The 21673-nt window shown below is 34.8% G+C and overlaps 1 protein-coding gene across 1 annotated transcript in view; it reads right to left on the reverse strand.

Moving 5' to 3' along the window:
- LOC145795301 (disease resistance protein At4g27190-like) overlaps positions 1-21673 on the reverse strand; it is a 66001-nt gene that overhangs the window by 40667 nt on the left and 3661 nt on the right. The gene's annotated exons all lie outside the window — the stretch shown is intronic.

Here is a 21673-nt window from a genome sequence, read left to right on the forward strand (position 1 = left end):
TCCACACAAACTTGATACCCTTTCTCGTCGGTCTAGTCAACGATGCGGCTAATCTAAAGAAGTCCCTCACAAAACATCAATAATACTTAGCTAACTCCAAGAAACTCCAAATCTCAAAAGCATTATTGGGTTGTTCCCAATCTTGCACGACATCTATGTTAGAAGAATCAACAGTTACCCCTCTCCCGACACAACATGACATAAAAATTTTACTTTCATTAGCCAAAACTCGCATTTCTCAAACTTAGCATACAACTTGTGCACCATAAGCAAGTCGAGTACTATCCGCAAGTGCTCCTTGTGTTCCTCATCAGAGGGTGAATATATGAAAATGTCAACCACAAAGACAACTAAAAAAAGATCTAAAAACTCTCAGAAGACTTGATTCATCAAATCCATAAATGATGCTCGTGCATTGGTTAAACAGAATGGCATGACTAGGAACTTATAATGGTCATAACGTGTATGAAAGGTCATTTTCTAGATGTCCTCTTCCTTAACCCTCAACTGCTGGTACCCCAATCTTAAGTCTATCTTTGAAAAACAACGAAACCCCTTAAGTTGGTCAAATAAGTCATATATTCTGGGCTGTGGATATTTGTTCTTAATGGTAACCCGATTCAATTTGCGATAATCAATACACAACCACAATGACCCATTCTTCGTCTTCGTAAAGAGAGCTGGCGCTTCCCAAGGCGATGTGCTAGGGCGAACAAACACCTTATCTAATAATTCTTGGAGTTGTATCTTCAACTCATGCAACTTGGTGGGTGCAAATCTATACGGTGCCATAGAAATTGGTTTGGTGCCCAACAATAAGTCAATGGAGAACTCAATCTCTTGGTGGGGTGGCAACTCGGTAAGATCTTCAGGGAAAGCATCCAGGTATTCGCAAACTACCATCGGCAAGTCACCTCGAACTATGTTACCCTCATTGGCTGAGGAAATGACAAATAAGAAACTAGGCTCTCCCCGACCCTTAAGGTTATACAACGGTGGGATCAAACTATCACCCCGATCATATAAGAAATAAAAACAATCCCCAATTGGTGTGCATACAAACACTCTGTGGTATTAATAATCTATCATGGCCTGGAAGTGAATAAACCAATCCATATCCAAAATAACATCAACAGTGGGCATGTCTAAGCTAATGAAATCAAAAGAGAGTTAGTGATCTGCAACCTCAGTCTCGCGAGAGCGGCACACTCGTCCCAATGCCACTCTATCCCTAACTGATGACTCAATCCATAATAGAGACTCTAGCTGATCAATCTCTAACCCTAAAGCAGAAGCAAAAGCAAAAGATATAAAGGAATGCGATGCACCTGTATCAACACACTAGCCAAGGAATTGAACATACTAAAATTACCTCCCACAATAGAGGATTTTGGCAATTGATCTGGCGTGGTAACAACATATACACACCTCTATGGCCTCTAGTCAACCTGTTTGTCTCTCAAAGCATAGGCCTATTGCACTGACTAAGCCAAAGTGGCTCCTAGAATAGCTTGTAAGTCTTGGGCTGAGTGAGCTTGATGGTTGCTTTAAGTTTGCTTTGACCCTGATATGCTAGGTACGCCTCCCAATTGTGGGCATGCTCTCTTTATATACCCAGACTGGTTACACTAAAAGTACGTAGGTCTCTACCCCTTACTCCAAACTGACTATAAAATCAGTTAGGTGGTTATGGCAGTAACATTTGTTGTCCTTTTTCCTTCTACAGTTAGGCATTGGCCTTGTGGCCTAGTTGGCCACACTTGAAGCAAGTGACCCCTCCCTGAGCACTCTTCATTGGGCCAATACTAGGCAACAAAAAACTGGATCTGGTCTACTGTGACTGAGGTTAGGATGAAGTAAAGCCTCTCTGCCTCTTGCTAACCCTGGAGTCCCCCTAAAACTCATGTTCCCTAGACCTCGAACCCCTGAAGTCTCTCATTTTTAGCCTAAACAATAAGCTCAACATGCGTCGCCGTCGCCGCCTTTACAAGGCGGTCATAGTTCCGGATCATGTTCTCGGCAACCTTGAACAAAAATTTTGTTCTCAACCTCTTCTCAAATTCTATGCAACAACGTTCATCCGTTGCAACCAACTTCAATGAAAATCGAGACAAACTAGTTAAGACTGCTTCGAACTCGACCACCGACATGTTTAGTTGATTAAGCTTCTCAAACTCTTACCTCAGTTTCTCCCTAGAAATGGGAGGTAAGTACTTGTCCTGGAAAGCGGTAACAAATGATTCCCAAGTCACCCCAATCTTGCCTTTGGCATACATCCACCATTGGCCCACATCTCCCTTTAAATAGTAACTTGCTAGGGTCACCTTAAACTTGCCATCATCAATGTAAGCATCTCGAAGATCTTCACCGTTTGCTTAAGCCACTCATTTGCCTTCTTTGGCTCTAGCCCACCGTAAAACTCCTTCAGCTTGGCTCACAGAAACTCTCAAGTGAGAAACCCCGTTCTCGTCTCAACCGCGTTCTCTCAAGCTTGGTTTCCGACCTCAAGATATTCATGGACTCTCTCAAGGCCCTTACCATTTCTCGGGCTAGAGTGCCTATAGCATCTTGGCTCGCTTGCCCCGGGACTCCTACTTGTCCCACTTGCTCAGCCAATTTTGCTTGGCTCACTTGCTCAGCCACATTAGGTTGGTCGAATCCCTCCTCTTGCACCAAAACCTTTTGAACCGGCACTTTGTGAATACCTCTGTGAGACTTACCTCTCCCTCTACCTCTACCTCAACATGCTCTTCCTAACATCCTAATTAAGAACAAAACACAAACAAATTTAACACGTAATAGGTGTGTCTGAATTCAAGTCTCACACATCCTATCACAATGCTTAATAAAGGCTTTCATTCATTCACATAAACACTTCATTTCATTCCACGTAAGCACTTAGTCACACAGTCACATACGAATTACGTCCTCAAGATGATATTTGTCCCATGAAATTCCAAGAATCCTATTAGAATGAGCATTGATCAAGTGCCCCTTTAATAAGACTTCAAAGGATTTAATAGGTGCAAATAACATCTTAAAAGTTCAATCGTATACCCATTTAGTCACATAAACATGTTATCACATAACACATAAAACATGGAATATCTCCTGATTAGCGAAATGAACCCATTGTGGTAAAATCATTTCCCGCAAGACATAAGTATTCAAACTCAGTAGTTCTAATACCAAGTTCTAACGCCCCCAAATAATTAACATATAAAAATCCTAATTTAGTCCTTTTTAATTAAATAATCATGAAACTCTAGTCATCATTATACTAATCAAATCTCTATAGTTGTATTTCTTGATATGTGAGAGATTTACAAAAGAGGTCACATGCAATTACATATTCAATCACCTGTAAGGTATGAATCTATAGCACGTGAGACAAATAATATAACAAAAGAAACAAACACAAAATACAAGTTTTAAGACTTAAACCCGGTTACAAGTAAATGGTTTATAAACCTATACACAAAAGCCCTTGGCTTGTCAAAAATATAACAATTAAGCAAAAGAGCCTTGCGCTCTCAAAAACATCCACTCGCCTTCACCAAGGCAGAATCACCACATCCTTTCCTGTATAAATTCACTAGGGGTGACCACTAAACCCAGTAGGAAGATCTCAATAAACTATATATGCTTTAAGCAGTCTTATAATATATATGCAATGCCATGCCATGCTCCAAAACCATGAGTTTTATCCTTTTGAAATCACATGCCATGCTCTTTTTAATATGCAATCGCCATTTTATCGCCATCGGTAGTTTTATCCTTTTGAAAGCATTACCAATCGCCATTTTATCGACTCTTAACCCGAAAAAAAATTTGGAACCTACCGCACAGGTTTCTGGACTTTTACCAAGGACCTCAAGCCAACTTAACAAAAACCAACTATACTCCTTATCCGGACTTACCAAACGTATTTACCCCAAAACATTTCAAGCTCGAAGGTTTCTCAAAACCATAATTTGATTTTCCAAAACCATAACTTTCAAAAGCTATGCAATGAATAAAAATGGAATGCAAATTTAATATATTCTCAATGAGCAATTCCCAAAATTAACAACATTCTCTCAATGTTAACACAATGTTCAACATTTCTTAAAAGCATCACAATTACCGATATTTCACAAATATCATCCAACAATGTACATATGATATATGATAATATTCCATATTCACAATCAATGTCAAATTTTCATAATCCAAACATATTTCAATCACACTATCAAGGGTAATTTCTTAACAACACAACCTATCCATCTCATGGGTGCCCCAACAATACATCATTTATGAAAGTCCATCATTTTTCTCAACAAAAATCCTAACATTTGCATAAGTTTTTCACAAAATCAACTTTTCCCAATTTCCAAAATCTATGGTTTTTCCCCAAAATAAACTCTGTCATTTTTAGAAGATGTTTTCCTCAATGGACTTCCAAGAGTCTCATAAGTTCATAAAACAAATCAATTTGAGCAAAAGTATGAGAGAAATCACTTTTTTAAACACTTCAAAACTCAAGACACCAAATTCCAAACTCCCAACACAATAACCACATCAAAGTAGACCAAGACATGCTAAAATCATATATATATATATATATATATAACTCTAAGAAACTCCTTACCTCAAGTTTGGAGAAGAATGATGAAAAAGCCCTAAGATTTCGTTAGTGTTTAAAACCAATCTTGACTGCACAAGATGTAGCCCTTGAGGACCTCTCCAAGATTGATGAATGAACTAGTGTCAAATCTCCAATGAATTTGGAGAAATCAAGAATTTGAGTGTAATACCCCTTGTTCCGTAATGCGTTAATTGGCCCTTAATATGAATTTGATTATATGTTTGATATGATTTGGTGTGCCATTATGTGATATATGTGATTCTAGAATTCTATCTGTCCACCGTAGGAATATCTGTTTGAATAATCTGCTTTGGAATTAAATTGAGGGCCTTATCGGCCACAGAACTCGAAATTGATTACGCCATTGTGGTTGGCATAATTTTTAGAGCCTACGGTGAAATTTAATTGAAAATTGATTCTGGTCAATTTAAACTGATTAAATTGATAAATTAAGTACCCCATTATTTTATATTAAAATATTTGTTAGTGTGGCTTGTTGTATATTTGCATTACACTCTCCTTTAGCTCTCTGAAAAACTCAAAATCTGAGTTAGACAATTGAGAGTGAGAGAGACGCCGGCTATAGAGAGAGAAAGGAAGAGACTTGAGCAATTTTTGCCTCTAGCTTGGGAATTTGAAGATTTAACTCAAGAATTGACTAGAGTTTGGAAGATTAAAGCTCCTAAGTGAGTAACCAACCCCTAACTCATGAATTTGAGTTGTGATTTAGTGAATTAAAGATTAATTTGTGATCTAGAATATGAAAGGAGTTGGTTTTGATGAAGTTGAAGACTATATGTGCATGCATGTATGTATTGTTTTGAATTTGCATATTTGAGCTTGAATTACATGACTCATGTTGCAATTTTGGTTGAAATCCATGTATTTGACTATCTTTTCATCATATGAGACGAGAATGAAGGTTATATGTCACATGCATGTACAATCCATGGAAGTAGAAGCTTTGAATGCATGAAATGGTTACATTGGCAATGAGTTGGTGGAAAATGAGCCATGCATGTAGATAAATTATGAAATTGAGCTTCAATATGTTGTAATTCTATGTTTGTACCATGTTAGTACATGATTATGTGAAGTTTGGACCGAAATCATGCATTTAGAGCCTTTGAATGTCGAGATGAAGCTCAAGAACTCAATCTGGAAAACCCAAATTTTTGATGTCCGCTCGAGCGGGTGAAGTGCCGCTCGAGCGGAGAAATCGAGCTCCCAGCATTTTCTGCAGACATGGTTCCCGCTCGAGCGGGGGAAGTTGACGCTCGAGCGGGGAGCTGTGTAGATAGGCAGTCCGCTCGAGCAGCCGAGTTCATGCTCGAGCTGGAATTGGAGGCAACCAGTACTTTTGCAGGCCTCAAGGGTACGCTCGAGCGGGGAAGTCCACGCTCGAGCGGGGACCCCGTTTTCTGAAATTTTGAAAATGCATTCTGTGTTCTGTTTTTCCGTTCCCTTTCACTTGTAAGCACTCTTAGGCATACATTGAGCATTGTAATTGAGTTAAAGAGGTAAGAATGAAGCCTAAAGAGGAAAATGTGAATTTAGAACGGATTGAATTATTTGTGACCCATACGTGTTATGTGATGTGTAGGGTCAAGCTCCAGGGCAAATCCACAAGCCGATCACTGTGAGTAGTATCTTAATAAAGATATTTGAGATATGCTAATTGTCCAATTGCTTAGCTTCCTATAAGTTGTTAATTTGGATTTCGGACTAACGCTTACTATGCCTAAAGAGCGAATGGGCCAAAGGCCGTTTCAATACGAATAATAGTCTGACATGAATGATAATCTGATACGAACGACAGTTTGATCTGAATAATAGAGTAAATGGGCCAGAGGCCGTTTTGACATGAATGATTGGGTCGGAGGCCGTCTCAACATGAATGATTGGGCCGAAGGCCGTTTCGACATAAATGATTGGGCCGAAGGCCGTTTTGACATGAATGAGTGGGCCGAAGGCCGTTTTGACATAAATGAGTGGGCCGAAGGCCGTTTTGACATCAATGATTGGCCCGAAGGCCGTTTTGACACAAATGAATGGACCGAAGGTCGTTTTGATATAAATGAACGGACCGAAGGTCGTTTTGACATAAGTGAATGGACTGAAGGTCATTTTGACAAGAGATGAATGAATGGGCCAGAGGCCATTTCGACACGAAAGTGTAAATAGGCCCAAAGGCCAATTTGATATGAAAGTTTGGTAAATAGGCCCAAAGGCCAGTTTGATATGAAAGTTTGAAAAGGCTAAAGGCCAGTTTGACACGAGTAATGGTTTGACAATGAAATGAATGAATTGGCCCGAGGCCGTATGATGTGTTTGGGACCACAGTTACTTAACCTACATATGTCTATGTATGTATGTATTAGTTAGAAACGCAAATTGGGCCCGAGGCCGTTTGATGTATATTGTTCCAATGTATATTTTTTATTTGATATTATTCACTGAGCTATCGCTCACGCTCATTCATGTGCTTGTAGGTGAGCCAAGAGAGGTCCAGACCCAGCCTCAGTGAAGTCAGTATGGGACAACCGAGTTTTGGAGAGTCAGCCCTTGCGTCTCACGTACGAGACCCGTCTTCGCCCCTTTGTTGTGTATTTATATCTTGTCATGTTGGCGAAGTTTTTGTATATGTCTGTTTATAGTTTTTATGGGTTGACTTAGTTTTGGGTGATCCTATCTATACAGAACTTATGTCACTATGTCTCTGTCGTGAGTTATTGATGTACATATGTATGGTTTGTTTTGATGTGCCTTGTAAGCACAGCTCTATGGACAAAGTTTTAAATTACTTTCGTTTTGCCCCCATTAACTCTGTTAAAATACATTTGGTTTGGTTTGAGGCCGTAGGTAATCTCATGATTACTGGCCGGTTACGTCCTTAACCCATGGGGGTGGGTTCGGGTCGTCACAGAGTGGTATCGGAGCACGAGTTAATAACTCACACACTTGTCCAAAAGAGCAATAAGCGTCTAGATAAGATCTAGGATGCATTCATGTGATAAGTATGAATTTGGAAGCCTCAAGAATATGCTTAAGTGTTTCGATATGAACCATTATGTGCTATAAATTCGTGAATCTTTTTTTTTATAAAGTATAATGCAAGTTTAATTAGATGGTGAGTAATAACTCTGTAAGGTTATGTTTAGCTTTAAACATTTTCTGATGATATGAATGAATGATTGCCCAAAATTCTCTTTGAACGTAATTATGGTATCCTTAGCAGAGGCCCTCGCCCAGGGGATATAATACTGTGGCTTATGGTCATGAGGCCCTAGCCCGAGGGAAAGAATACCGTGGTACAGGCCCTCGACCGGGGGAAACAATACCGTGGCCTATGTATGTGATATGTTACCTGGTATTAGAGGTTCCATCATGGAACTTGATATGCTTGACCAACATGATATGTTATGCTTAAGGAAATACCACACATGATTTGAATATGAAATATGAGTTGTTACACTAATGTGTACAACAAGTTTGTTTTGCTAAAATGCACATATATGAACACACGAATCATGAAAAGTTGCATATGTGCATTCGGTTCTGCAACTGGGTGACTATGTGAAATATGAACATGATTTGAGTATATAATTACTTAATAATTGTCAGAATGCAATATTTGCTAAGTAAACAATCATCTATTACGTATGTGGTTAATTGTGCCTTGACAATACATAAAATGAGGATATAACAATGTGCCTATGTGCGAATGTACGCATTTGTATTTGTGTTTATTTTGTATTGGGCATCCCAGTGTTTGGCAGGGCTTAATAAGAATTTGTGTAGAACATGGATAAAGTGAGGGCATACGAGTTAGCAGACTCTTTCACAGCCCGACTTAATAGTCCGGAAAGAACAGTACAAGGGATGGCAAAGATCTTGAGACAACAATGTCAGTTGTCGCTACGGCAAGAACCTTTGCCACCAAAAGTGCAAGAAACACCGAGGAGTTGTTATCGGATTTTTGGGATTTGTTATAGGTGTGGTAAAATGGACCACATGATATGGAACTGTCCCCGAACTGAACAAATGTGAATAAATCTTCTGCCTCAGTTGGATTCGTACCAATGGTAGGAATTGCTAATCAAGGTAGAGTAATTGCACTCGTCCCAGGAAGTACTCAGGATGCTGTAACTGTTATCCCAGGTATCTGTACTGTTATAAACGAATGCTTATGTGTTGATTGATTCTGAATTAGTACATGTGTACATCCTTGCTTGGGATATTAATTGATTCGGATTGGCATGTTCTTTCGTATCTGCTGCATGTGTATTTAGATTGGTTGAACCCACAAGATTGAGACCGTATCCCTTAAATGTATATGCCCCATTTGGGAAATTTGTGAAATATGTATGGGGATATCGATTAACTCTGCACATGCACATGTACATCTGAACCTATGCTTAGGGTGAGTTGTTATACTACTATCTTCAATGATTAAACCACTGGAATTATGACCCTGTGATCGTATGACCGAGTTGAGCACCCTAAATGATGAGCTCTATAATTATGAGACCATGCAATTTTGATTGGTAGAAAGTTGACTAGATTATGTGACTGATTTGGAACTTTTGCGTGACAATCCTATGCTATGTGTAACTGAGGAACCTTGTTTACCGTGTTACTGTGCACTATGTGCTTGTATATAAGACTTGTTTGGGAACTGCTGATTTGATTATGATACATACCTCTTGATATGAACAACTGCATGCAAATGCATCTACACCTGGACTTATGTGAACAATGCCGTATTGTACATGACCTGAGCCATTTTTTTTATATAAACAGTCGTGATGAATGACCCTGATGTGACTCTGAGAGTTAATGAAATTAGGACAATTATGGAATTATTAACCATGTACCTAAGCAAACGAGGTATGCCTTATAGAACCAAATGTACTCTAGGTGACAAAACTTTTATCTGATTCGATCCGATAAAACCTTTGCCTGATATCACCTTGATGGAACCCTCATTTGATATAATTTGATGGAACCTTTATCCGATTTAACTTGGCAAGACCTGTGTCAGGATTGGTTTGATAAGACCCTCTATTTGATTTGATTTTGTAAAAAGGGATTGAGGATTGCCTGTAAATAAATAGCCAGATTGTTTTTGGCAGAAAAACTGATAGACCCAAAACTTGAATCTGTTTGGAGTACTTGACCTATTTGAAAGACCTTTTGTGGACTATTAACAGATTGATCTGACCATGACCACCATTGGGAACCAACCCTCAACTATTGAGGAAATATGTATTATGAATGAACCGAATTGTGCAAATCCCGTGATTGGGTGTCGTAAGGAGTATTGTCCCAACTCTGTTTATTTGATGCTATGGGAACCGATGACGGCAGATTGATTTGATTGTAAGCAGTACTGAACGTTTGTCTTTGACTGATTAGAATATGTTTTGTAAGGGAGAGTGGTTGCTTCGGTGTTATTAGATTTTGGGAAATCAGGTTATGGTAAATGGTATTACGTTGTTTTGATGACATTCTTGGAGCGTCCTTTCGTGCTAGGGGACGTTAAGCCTATGTAGCACCTTTGATTGAGATATCTTTTGCCACCAACGGTTTCGTACGGGTGGGTTTGACTAATCGATCTTGAGTCGGCCACCGACGGTCGTGAACGGGTGTGCTTCGATTCCGAGACGGTTATTCCTTTGTTTTGTCTGGAATGTCATCCTTTGTTATTATGTAGATGTTTTAACATCCCAGACGCTTTGTAGATGTTTTAACATCTAAGAAGCTTTGAAAAACCCTGATTATCCGAAAGTGCGTGAATTCAGTACGCTTTGTGAATAACTGCCCAGTGTCGTCATATTCTGTAATTGGGGCCTTGAGGATGTGTAACTTGTGCTTAACATGTGATTGACTTCTTTGATAATGCCTTTGACATCATGAGGATTAATATATGAATCGCCTTCTGCTTCTGGCGACTAGGAAATAGTGTGGAAAGACTCTTTGGAACAGGGAGTTGAATGTTGAACCGAATTGTAAACTGCTGAATGAACTAAGAACACATGTATTCTATTAGAAGTCTACTGCCTCAGTGTCATTGTATTTTACAATCAGTATTATGGGGATATTGGCCTATGTGCATTGTATGGGTAATTGCTTCGATACTATCTTTGTTAACTCGGGGATCACTGTCTGGATCCACTTTAAATTCCTGTGAACTTTTGGTTGGCCTTGAATAGCTATGACGAGTCACTGAACTAAATACCAAATCGGATTGTCTATTGTGGAATTATCGAAGAATGAATTGAACTTTTGTGACAAGAGAATAGACCGAACTTCTATGATAAAGCTAGCTGGCATCTGAAATGAATATGTTGGTAACCTACCTTGGAGAGGACAATTGGTGAAATTGTGTCTGAATATTTTTGGTGCCAACAGGTCGAAGTCGAATATCAGTAGTGGCAGAACTGCTTCAATCTCTCCCTATTTCGGAATGGAAATAGGGATATATGTGACTACGAATTTCATTGTAGAGCTACCTTGAGCACTCAAGGTGTAAATCCCGTCTGGGTTGTTGTATGAGGAATTACTTAATTTGCTCGTTTCCTCCCTGTGACATTTTCATATGATGCTTGTAGACTAGCCACTGTTTACATTAATAAGGTTGCTTGTTGGTATGGGGTCCCAATGTCTGTTGCTTAGACAGAAATCCTGAAATGTGTTTGAATCCTGACAAGCCTTCAAGAGGCAATGGAGACTGAATTGTGATTCGGTGCTACTTTCCATCCGTAAATTGATGTACAATCAGAAGGAACCTTTTGATTTTGGAGAGAATGCTCCAAATGTATGTTTTAGATTTCCAAGGCAGTTGGGGAAATCCATCCATCATTGGCAAACTTTGTTTACGACAATAGCTTACGCTCTAGTTTGGTGTAATACCATACAAGCCTTGTATGGAGGAAAAGTTGAGTCTTTGACTGATTGAGAACAGAGTGTTGCCTGATTTTGAGATTGAGTAGATAACTAAAAAGGGAATGGAACCGTTGAATAAGAAAGTATTTCGAATTATTTTCGGCTACAGGTAAATTAAGTTTGGAGGACCAAACTTCCTAAAGGGGGGGAGACTGTAATACCCCTGTTCCGTAATGCGTTAATTGGCCCTTAATATGAATTTGATTATATGTTTGATATGATTTGGTGTGACATTATGTGATATATGTGATTCTAGAATTCTATCTGTCCACCGTAGGAATATCTGTTTGAATAATCTGCTTTGGAATTAAATTGAGGGCCTTATCGGCCACAAAACTCGAAATTGATTACGCCATTGTGGTTGGCATAATTTTTAGAGCCTACGGTGAAATTTAATTGAAAATTGATTCTGGTCAATTTAAACTGATTAAATTGATAAATTAAGTACCCCATTATTTTATATTAAAATATTTGTTAGTGGGCTTGTTGTATATTTGCATTGCACTCTCCTTTAGCTCTCTGAAAAACTCAAAATCTGAGTTAGACAATTGAGAGTGAGAGAGAGGCCGGCTATAGAGAGAGAAAGGAAGAGACTTGAGCAATTTTTGGCTTTAGCTTGGGAATTTGAAGATTTAACTCAAGAATTGACTAGAGTTTGGAAGATTAAAGCTCCTAGGTGAGTAACCAACCCCTAACTCATGAATTTGAGTTGTTATTTCGTGAATTAAAGATTAATTTGTGATCTAGAACATGAAAGGAGTTGGTTTTGATGAAGTTGAAGACTATATGTGCATGCATGTATGTATTGTTTTGAATTTGCATATTTGAGCTTGAATTACATGACTCATGTTGCAATTTTGGTTGAAATCCATGTATTTGACCATCTTTTCATCATATGAGACGAGAATGAAGGTTATATGTCACATGCATGTACAATCCATGGAAGTAGAAGCTTTGAATGCATGAAATGGTTACATTGGCAATGAGTTGGTGGAAAATGAGCCATGCATGTAGATAAATTATGAAATTGAGCTTCAATATGTTGTAATTCTATGTTTGTACCATGTTAGTACATGATTATGTGAAGTTTGGACCGAAATCATGCATTTAGAGCCTTTGAATGTCGAGATGAAGCTCAAGAACTCAATCTGCAAAACCCAGATTTTCGATGTCCGTTCGAGCGGGTGAAGTGCCGCTCGAGCGTAGAAATCGAGCTCCCAGCATTTTCTGCAGACATGGTTCCCGCTCGAGCGGGGGAAGTTGACGCTCGAGCGGGGAGCTGTGTAGATAGGCAGTCCGCTCGAGCGGCCAAGTTCACGCTCGAGCTGGAATTGGAGGCAACCAGTACTTTTGCAGGCCTCAAGGGTACGCTCGAGATGGGAAGTCCACGCTCGAGCGGGGACCCCATTTTCTGAAATTTTGAAAATGCATTCTGTGTTCTGTTTTTCCGTTCCCTTTCACTTGTAAGCACTCTTAGGCATACATTGAGCATTGTAATTGAGTTAAAGAGATAAGAATGAAGCCTAAAGAGGAAAATGTGAATTTAGAACGGATTGAATTATTTGTGACCCATACGTGTTATGTGATGTGTAGGGTCAAGCTCCAGGGCAAATCCACAAGCCGATCACTGTGAGTAGTATCTTAATAAAGATATTTGAGATATGCTAATTGTCCAATTGCTTAGCTTTCTATAAGTTGTTAATTTGGATTTTGGACTAACGCTTACTATGCCTAAAGAGCGAATGGGCCAAAGGCCGTTTCAATACGAATAATAGTCTGACATGAATGATAATCTGATACAAACGACAGTTTGATCTGAATAATAGAGTAAATGGGCCAGAGGCCGTTTTGACATGAATGATTGGACCGAAGGCCGTTTCGACATGAATGATTGGGCCGAAGGCCGTTTCGACATAAATGATTGGACCGAAGGCCGTTTTGACATGAATGAGTGGGCCGAAGGCCGTTTTGACATAAATGATTGGGCCGAAGGCCGTTTTGACGTCAATGATTGGGCCGAAGGCCGTTTTGACACAAATGAATGGACCGAAGGTCGTTTTGATATAAATGAACGGACCGAAGGTTGTTTTGACATAAGTGAATGGACCGAAGGTCATTTTGACAAGAGATGAATGAATGGGCCAGAGGCCGTTTCGACACGAAAGTGTAAATAGGCCCAAAGGCCAGTTTGATATGAAAGTTTGGTAAATAGGCCCAAAGGCCAGTTTGATATGAAAGTTTGAAAAGGCTAAAGGCCAGTTTGATACGAGTAATGGTTTGACAATGAAACGAATGAATTGGCCCGAGGCCATATGATGTGTTTGGGACCACAGTTACTTAACCTACATATGTCTATGTATGTATGTATTAGTTAGAAACGCAAATTGGGCCCGAGGCCATTTGATGTATATTGTTCCAATGTATATTCTTTATTTGATATTATTCACTGAGCTATCGCTCACGCTCATTCATGTGCTTGTAGGTGAGCCAAGAGAGGTCCAGACCCAGCCTCAGTGAAGTCAGTATGGGACAACCGAGTTTTGGAGAGTCAGCCCTTGCGTCTCACGTACGAGACCCGTCTTCGCCCCTTTGCTGTGTATTTATATCTTTTCATGTTGGCGAAGTTTTTGTATATGTCTGTTTATTGTTTTTATGGGTTGACTTAGTTTTTGGTGATCCTGTCTGTACAGAACTTATGTCACTATGTCTCTGTCATGAGTTATTGACGTACATATGTATGGTTTGTTTTGATGTGCCTTGTAAGTACAGCTCTATGGACAAAGTTTTAAATTGCTTCCGTTTGGCCCCCATTAACTCTGTTAAAATACATTTGGTTTGGTTTGAGGCCGTAGGTAATCTTATGATTGCTGGCCGGTTACGTCCTTAACCCATGGGGGTGGGTTCGGGTCGTGACATTGAAAGGGTTGGTGGGTGTTTTCTAGAGAGATAAGAGAAATAGAGTAGAGTGAAGTGTACAAAGAGAGAGAGAAGAATGAAAAAGTGAAAAAATAGGGTTATTCCCTCAAATTTTAAGTGATTGGACACACCTTACTAACCCAACTCCAGACAGACCGCTCGAGCAATGGACCATGCGGTCGAGCGGTTAATTTAAACTTCTAGAATCTCTCTATTCTGCAAACAGACCACTCGAGTGGTAAAACCCTCGCTCGAGCGGTGAAATTACACTCCCAGTATTTCAGGCTTTAGAACAAAGAGCTCAATGGATGGGTTTACCGCTCGAGTGACTAAAGGACTGCTCAAGCAGACTCAATATGTATATATATATATATATATTTTTTTTCAAGTACAGCTAAAATCAACCTCAGAATATTCCCAGTGTTCCCAGACTCGTTCCAACACCCAAAGACCTAAGTCGACGCCTCGAAATACATTTCTAGGTGAGAATGAATAATAATAAGGAGAAGAATAGGTGACAACACGTGATTCAAAGGGTTCAAAAGTGGTAAGGATAGTAATATGGAATATAAATTTTGAATTAACATTGTTAAGTTGTTTAAAAAAACTCAAGACATCACACTCCCGCATGGTAAGAGTTTCAAAACTAGTGGTGAGCCTTTGAAATTTTGAATGTTTAATAGAAGTTGTGCCCTCATGAATTGTCTCAAGGATATCCTTAGTCTCTTTTGCTACCTCACAAGTGCAAATGCGACAGAATTCCTCCGGTATGACGAAGCAAAATAGAAAATTAAGTGCCTTACTATTCCAACTAGAGTTTTGATAATCATTCATGTCACATTTATCAATTGGTTTAGGAATTGTGACATCCTCAATGGTCACCATAGGTTCACTCTACCCATGAATGACAGAATGCCAAACTTTCTCATCAATGGATTTTAAAAAGGCTCACATTTGAGCTTTATAATATAAGTAGTTTGTTCCATCAAATAAAGAAGGACGATGGGTGGAGTTACCCTTATGAATTGAATCCATATTCACAAATCACACAAGATCACACTTTTATAGCTTTGATAAAAACACAATAAAAGAACAGTGATCCGCTTTGACACCAATTGAAAAACCTAATTATATGATTCATGATCTATGACAATAAACAATTCACCAAATTCCCAAACAAATGGACAATCTAAATCATCAAGCCAAGAGGGATGTGATTTAGATTAATCCTACACAATTGGCAATCAAATAGTACTGATTTAACGTGGAAAAAAATTACAATTGGATAACTCCAATTGTGATATATATATATATATATATGTAAAAAAATAAAAAATAAAAAAGACCCAAGATATATGGTATATATTTAAATTGGTTTGATATGAGTCCTATGTAAAATAATTGTAATTTATAAATATATTTTTTAGGTTTTTTTTTTACTTTTTTTTACAATATTGCTTATAAATAAAAAGAAAATTACAAATCAATGGAACAATAAAAATATAATTGCACTATAGATGAAATTTTTCGAGGTGCAATTATAACACACAAGATAAATTTGCACCATGCATAGGAATGATTTGCACTATATATACAGAAAACTTATACCACCAAGAAAATAAATATACTTTTTCACGCAAGTTGGTGTGTAGCTGCACCTTAGGGTGCAGTGAGGAAACGTCAGGAAGTTCGAGCTGATGCATCAGCGGTGACCTTTTAAGTGGTACACTAACTTTACTAACAAACTAACAAATCTACTCCTAGAATGTTGACAAATTTTTTTTTTTTTTTTTTGTAATTTTTGTAATTTTCCCCCCAAAAAAAATCTCAATAATTGTTATGCACAGTGCGGTTTAGACGGTTTGAGAGTAAAATTATAAACTAAACTGTGAATGGCGGATTGGCAAATAACCAAACTACGATTTGGGCGGTTTGGAGAGTTTCAATTTGGTAGTTGACTGAAGAATATTCTTAAATAATTATCAAACATTTGCATGATATCTAACACTAATTTATATAATATTTTTCATATATATAACACAAACTAATTTTACAAAATATTATATATATAACTACTAATTTATAACAAATTTCACATTTTAAATCTCTCATACTCATTTTTATTTTGATATTTTATTAAAAATTAAAAATATATATATATATATATATATATATATATATATATATATATATATATATATATATATGCATATTAACTATTGTGTAGAGGAACGATTTCAAAAATGAATTATAAATTTCACAATTTAATATGAATTTAATCCATAATTGACAAATAGATAGATGTGAATTATTAGTGCTATTTTGGACGGTATACTATTTTGCACAACTCTAAATACGAGTAAAGCAGACAAAAGCACGTTTCACACCATTTGGATCAGGCCGTGGGTAGGGATGGCAATGGATAATGGGTATCTATGGAGACCCAACTCAAATATATGAATTTTTCCTTTTTTTCTTATTCATTGGATATGGTAGGTGATATTCTTTAAATATCCACTGGGGATGGGTTGTGGATGGGTACCCACTATTTTCTCCATATGTTTATTTTTTTTTTATTTTATTTTATTTTTTTTTTTTAAGATTCACAATCAAAGATAAATATACATTCAATTTTTTTCTTTTATTTATTTATTTATTTTTTCAGGTTCACAAAAAACTCTTTTTTTTTTTTTTAGATTCACAACCAAAACTAAATATACATTCAATCTTTTTTCTTTTATTTATTTATTTATTTTTTCAGGTTCACAAAAAACTCCTTTTTTTTTTTTTTTTTTTTTTTTTTTTTTAAGATCCACAACCAAAACTAAATATACCTCCAATCTTTTTTTTATTATTATTTTTATTTTTAAGGTTCACAACCATTTTTTTTAAAATTTTTTTAAGATTTATAACCAAAGCTAAATATACATTCAATCTTTTTTCTTTTGTTTTATTTTTTTTTATTTTTTAAGGTTCACAACCTTTTTTTTTTTTTTTTTTTTTTTAAGATTCACACCCAAAGCTAAATATACATTCAATCTTATTTTATTTTATTTGGCTCAACAATAAAATCAAATACACATTAACTAACATTATCACATTATTCTTGTCAAATTTTATGCATATCTAGAATTTTTTAAATTTATTTAAAAAAATTAAGGACACTGTCTAGTGTAGGTTTCGATTTACTTTTCTATGTTATTTTATTTTGTTATGTATTGTAATTTTCAAAATGGTTTGCTTGTTTTGAAATTTCAATTAACGAGTATGAATCTATTTGTTTCATGTTATCACACAATTTATACAATATATATATATATATATATATATATGAATGTATTTGAAAATAAAGAAATTGTAGAGAATCGAAACAAGTATGAGTCGTGATTAGTTAGAAATGATGGGTACAAAGATTTATTTGCTGAAAAAATAAAAAGGGGATACAAAGTCTTACTAAATAATTTTTTTTTAAAATAAAAGAATTTTTCTTAGTTATGAACAGATTTAACTGAAATCAGCTTGTTTCTCAATGTTATGCTTCATTTATTTAGATAGAAAATATTTTTTAATGAAAAATATTTTTTATAAAAAAAATTAAAAATATATTTTTTTTTATTTGGTGGTGGTAGTGATGGAACGAAGGTGAAAGTAGAGATTGTGACATAGTGGTGGGATGATGGCGGTAGTGATGATGGTAGTGGCTATGGTGATGGTAGTATGATAGTGAAGATGAGAATAGTGGTGATGGTGTTGTGAAATTAATAAAAATTTAATTGAAAAAGCATTTTTTATTTTTTAAAAGTAACAAACAACAAAATTCGTGGGGGACTAAAGGAAGAAGATGAAGGATGGATTGGGTGTGGAAAGGCATAGATATCTTAAAATGAATGATTCAGATTTGTTAAAAGGTATAATTAGATTTTGGATAAATTAAAATGAATGGCTCAAATTTGCTAAGAGAAAGATGGTTTAATTTCTAAAATGTTCGTGGCTAAGAGATCAACAAACAATTCCTTGTTTATGCCCTGATGCAATTTAATATGGGACTTATAACACTTTCTTCAAACAGGTTCTTTCACATTTTATTTCTTCAAATAGGCTCTTATAACATTGTAAACAGGTTTTTATAACATGTAGGGGAGAGAGTGAGAGAGAGAGATGGTTGTAATTTTTTTTTTAATCTTCCACGTTCTTCCACATTTTTTTTAATTACTAAAACTTATTTGATTGTCTCAAAATTATATATTTGATTATTATAAAACAAACCTTTTAATTAATTAATTAATGTGTATTTGATTTTGTTGTTGAACCAAATAAAATAAAATAAGATTGAATGTATATTTAGCTTTTTTTGTGAACCTTAAAAAAAATAAAAAAATAAGTTGTTAACATTAAATATATTAAAAAGAAAGAAAAAAGATTGAAGGTATATTTAGCTAAAATCTTAAAAAAAAAAAAAAATTGTTGACATTAAATATATTAAAAAAGATTGAAGGTATATTTAGCTTTTGTTGTGAACCTTAAAAAAATAAATAAATAAATAAATAAAATAAAATTGTTAACATTAAATATATTAAAAAAGAAAGAAAAAAGATTGAAGGCATATTTAGCTTTTGTTGTGAACCTTAAAAAAGGAAGAAAAAAAAAAAGAAGAAGAAGAAGAAGAAGAAGAAGTTGTTAACATTAAATATATTAAAAAAGAAAGAAAAAAAGATTGAAAGTATATTTAGCTTTTGTTGTGAACCTTTAAAAAAAACAAAATAAAATAAAATAAAAGAGTTTTTAACATTAAATATATTAAAAAAAAGAAAAAAGATTGAAGGTATATTTAGCTTTTGTTGTGAACCTTAAAAAAAAAAAAAAAAAAAAAAAAAAAAAAAAAAATTGTTAACTTTAAATATATTAAAAAATAAAGAAAAAAGATTGAAGGCATATTTAGTTTTTGTTGTGAACCTTAAATAAAAAAAAAAAAAAGTGATTGTTAACACTAAATATAAAAAATAAAAATAAAATAAAAATGGGGATTAAAGTGGGTTGGGGAAAATTCAAACCCATCAGGATATGGGGAGGGTGGTACCCATGGGGAATGGGAAATGAGGAATGGGAAAAATTTATTATAGGAGAATAGGGATGGAGAATTAATATCCACCCCGTTAACCCCCATTGCCATCCCTAGCCGTGGGGATGCGTTTCACGACTAAAGCGTGATTGGAAAAAGTAATTTTGTTTGCTGACCTGAGTTAAAAACCACTACCGCATAGAAATGGCAACCTATACTATATATTAAGCAAAAAGGGATTTTTAACTCCAAATTTTATTAGAGTTTCAATCTCTCAATTTAAATTTTTTAATTTTTTGATTTAAAAAAAAAAAATCTTAGCATTTATTAACTTCTCTCAACTCATAATTCTTATCCTCATAATAATACTTTAATGCATTAAGAACAAGTATAAAAAAAAATTATTGAAAAATTCAACACATATGATTATTATCAAAATATTAAACTTTAATATAATATAATAATAAAAAAAAGACATTTAATTCTTTGAAAAATCCAACACATATGATTATTATTAAAATATTAAACTTTAATATAATATAAAAAAAGAAATAAAGAAGACATTTAAAAAAAAAATTTAAATCACAATTTACATATATAGATAATTGTAAATACAATCCGTGTCCAACACATATGATTATTATTAAAATATTAAACTTTAATATAATATAAAAAAGGAAATAAAGAAGACATTTAAAAAAAATTTAAAAATCTCAATTCACATATATAGATAATTGTAAATACAATCCGTGCATAGCACGAGTGATATGTTAGTAATTCAAAAGTATAAAGTAGAGTTTACTGGGAGATATTTTCAAAAATTATTTTAAATGAATTTTTGTTTATTTTTGCTGAATTTTATTTATATTTTAATTAATTTTATAATTTTATTTTTTTAGATACATCAAGATTAGATGTATCTAAAAGTAAAATAATAATAATAATAATAATAATAATAATAATAATAATAATAAACTAAAATATGAATAAAAAAATTCGTTAAAAACAAATGAAAATTTGAACAAAAAATGTACACAAATTTTCATTTAAATTTTTGTTTATTTTTAGTATTTTTTTAAATATTTTAGCTAATTTATTTTAGTTTTTAAATGTATCTTGATTAGACGCATCTAAAAATTACCAAAAAAAATGATTAAAATATGTAAAAGAATTCACTAAAAATAAACAAAAACTCATATAAAAATAGTTTTTAAAAAATCAAATCAATTAGACCCTAACTTTTTCCAAAAAATGGTTTTTTTTTTGCTTTTCTTGGCCAAATTATGTTTCAGTGGAAAGTGAAACCCCTTAAGTGCTGCACACCGTATGCACAATTTATAAAAGTGATTTAACATAAATCACTTAAAATAATATATAATTCAAAGTACAAAAATACATAATAAAAATATATACATATGATATGCAATGCACACTTAAAAGTTTTCCTATTAAGAAAAGAGTTAGGAAACATTAGTATTTTAACAAATAAATTGCATTCATATAGGGTATCTATCTGATACTAAAATTCTTGACTGTGCAAGGCATAATAAACTAGGGAGGCAATTCGGGCAGATTTGGTCAGGTTGGTAAGTTATCTAAATCCAGCTCGAGTTATGCTGAGATCTACCCAGGCCCGCCAGGCCCGAATTGTAATCCGAGGTTGTCTACCCAAGCTCGTCCTGTGTTAAACTCGAATTGTCCGAGTTGCCTGAATTGTCCGAATTGTAAATCAATTTCAGATTTTTTTTTTCCAGCTACATTATTAAATTATTAAATTTTGACTCTATTTATATATTTTTTTATATAGAAAATCATTAATACCATCAAAACAAATAATTTATATAATGTAAGAGAGATATCGCTGTAACAGTTTTTACAATTTATGAGTGAAAATAAAAAAAAATAAAAAATAAAAAAGTAAAGATTTTATGCTATTTGTATATATAATATATATTAAATATGATTTAATAATCTAAATTACTTTAATATCATTCAATCACTAATAATTTATATATATATTTAATATTTTTATATATCTATATATGTATAATTCGGGTTTCAGGTTACTTTTGAGTTATTTAATATCCTTATCCAAACCTGTCCAAATTTAATTCGAGTTT

This window comes from Camellia sinensis, chromosome 7 (genome assembly GCF_055761805.1).
Source record: "Camellia sinensis isolate YWXY chromosome 7, ASM5576180v1, whole genome shotgun sequence".
Classification (NCBI taxonomy): domain Eukaryota; kingdom Viridiplantae; phylum Streptophyta; class Magnoliopsida; order Ericales; family Theaceae; genus Camellia; species Camellia sinensis.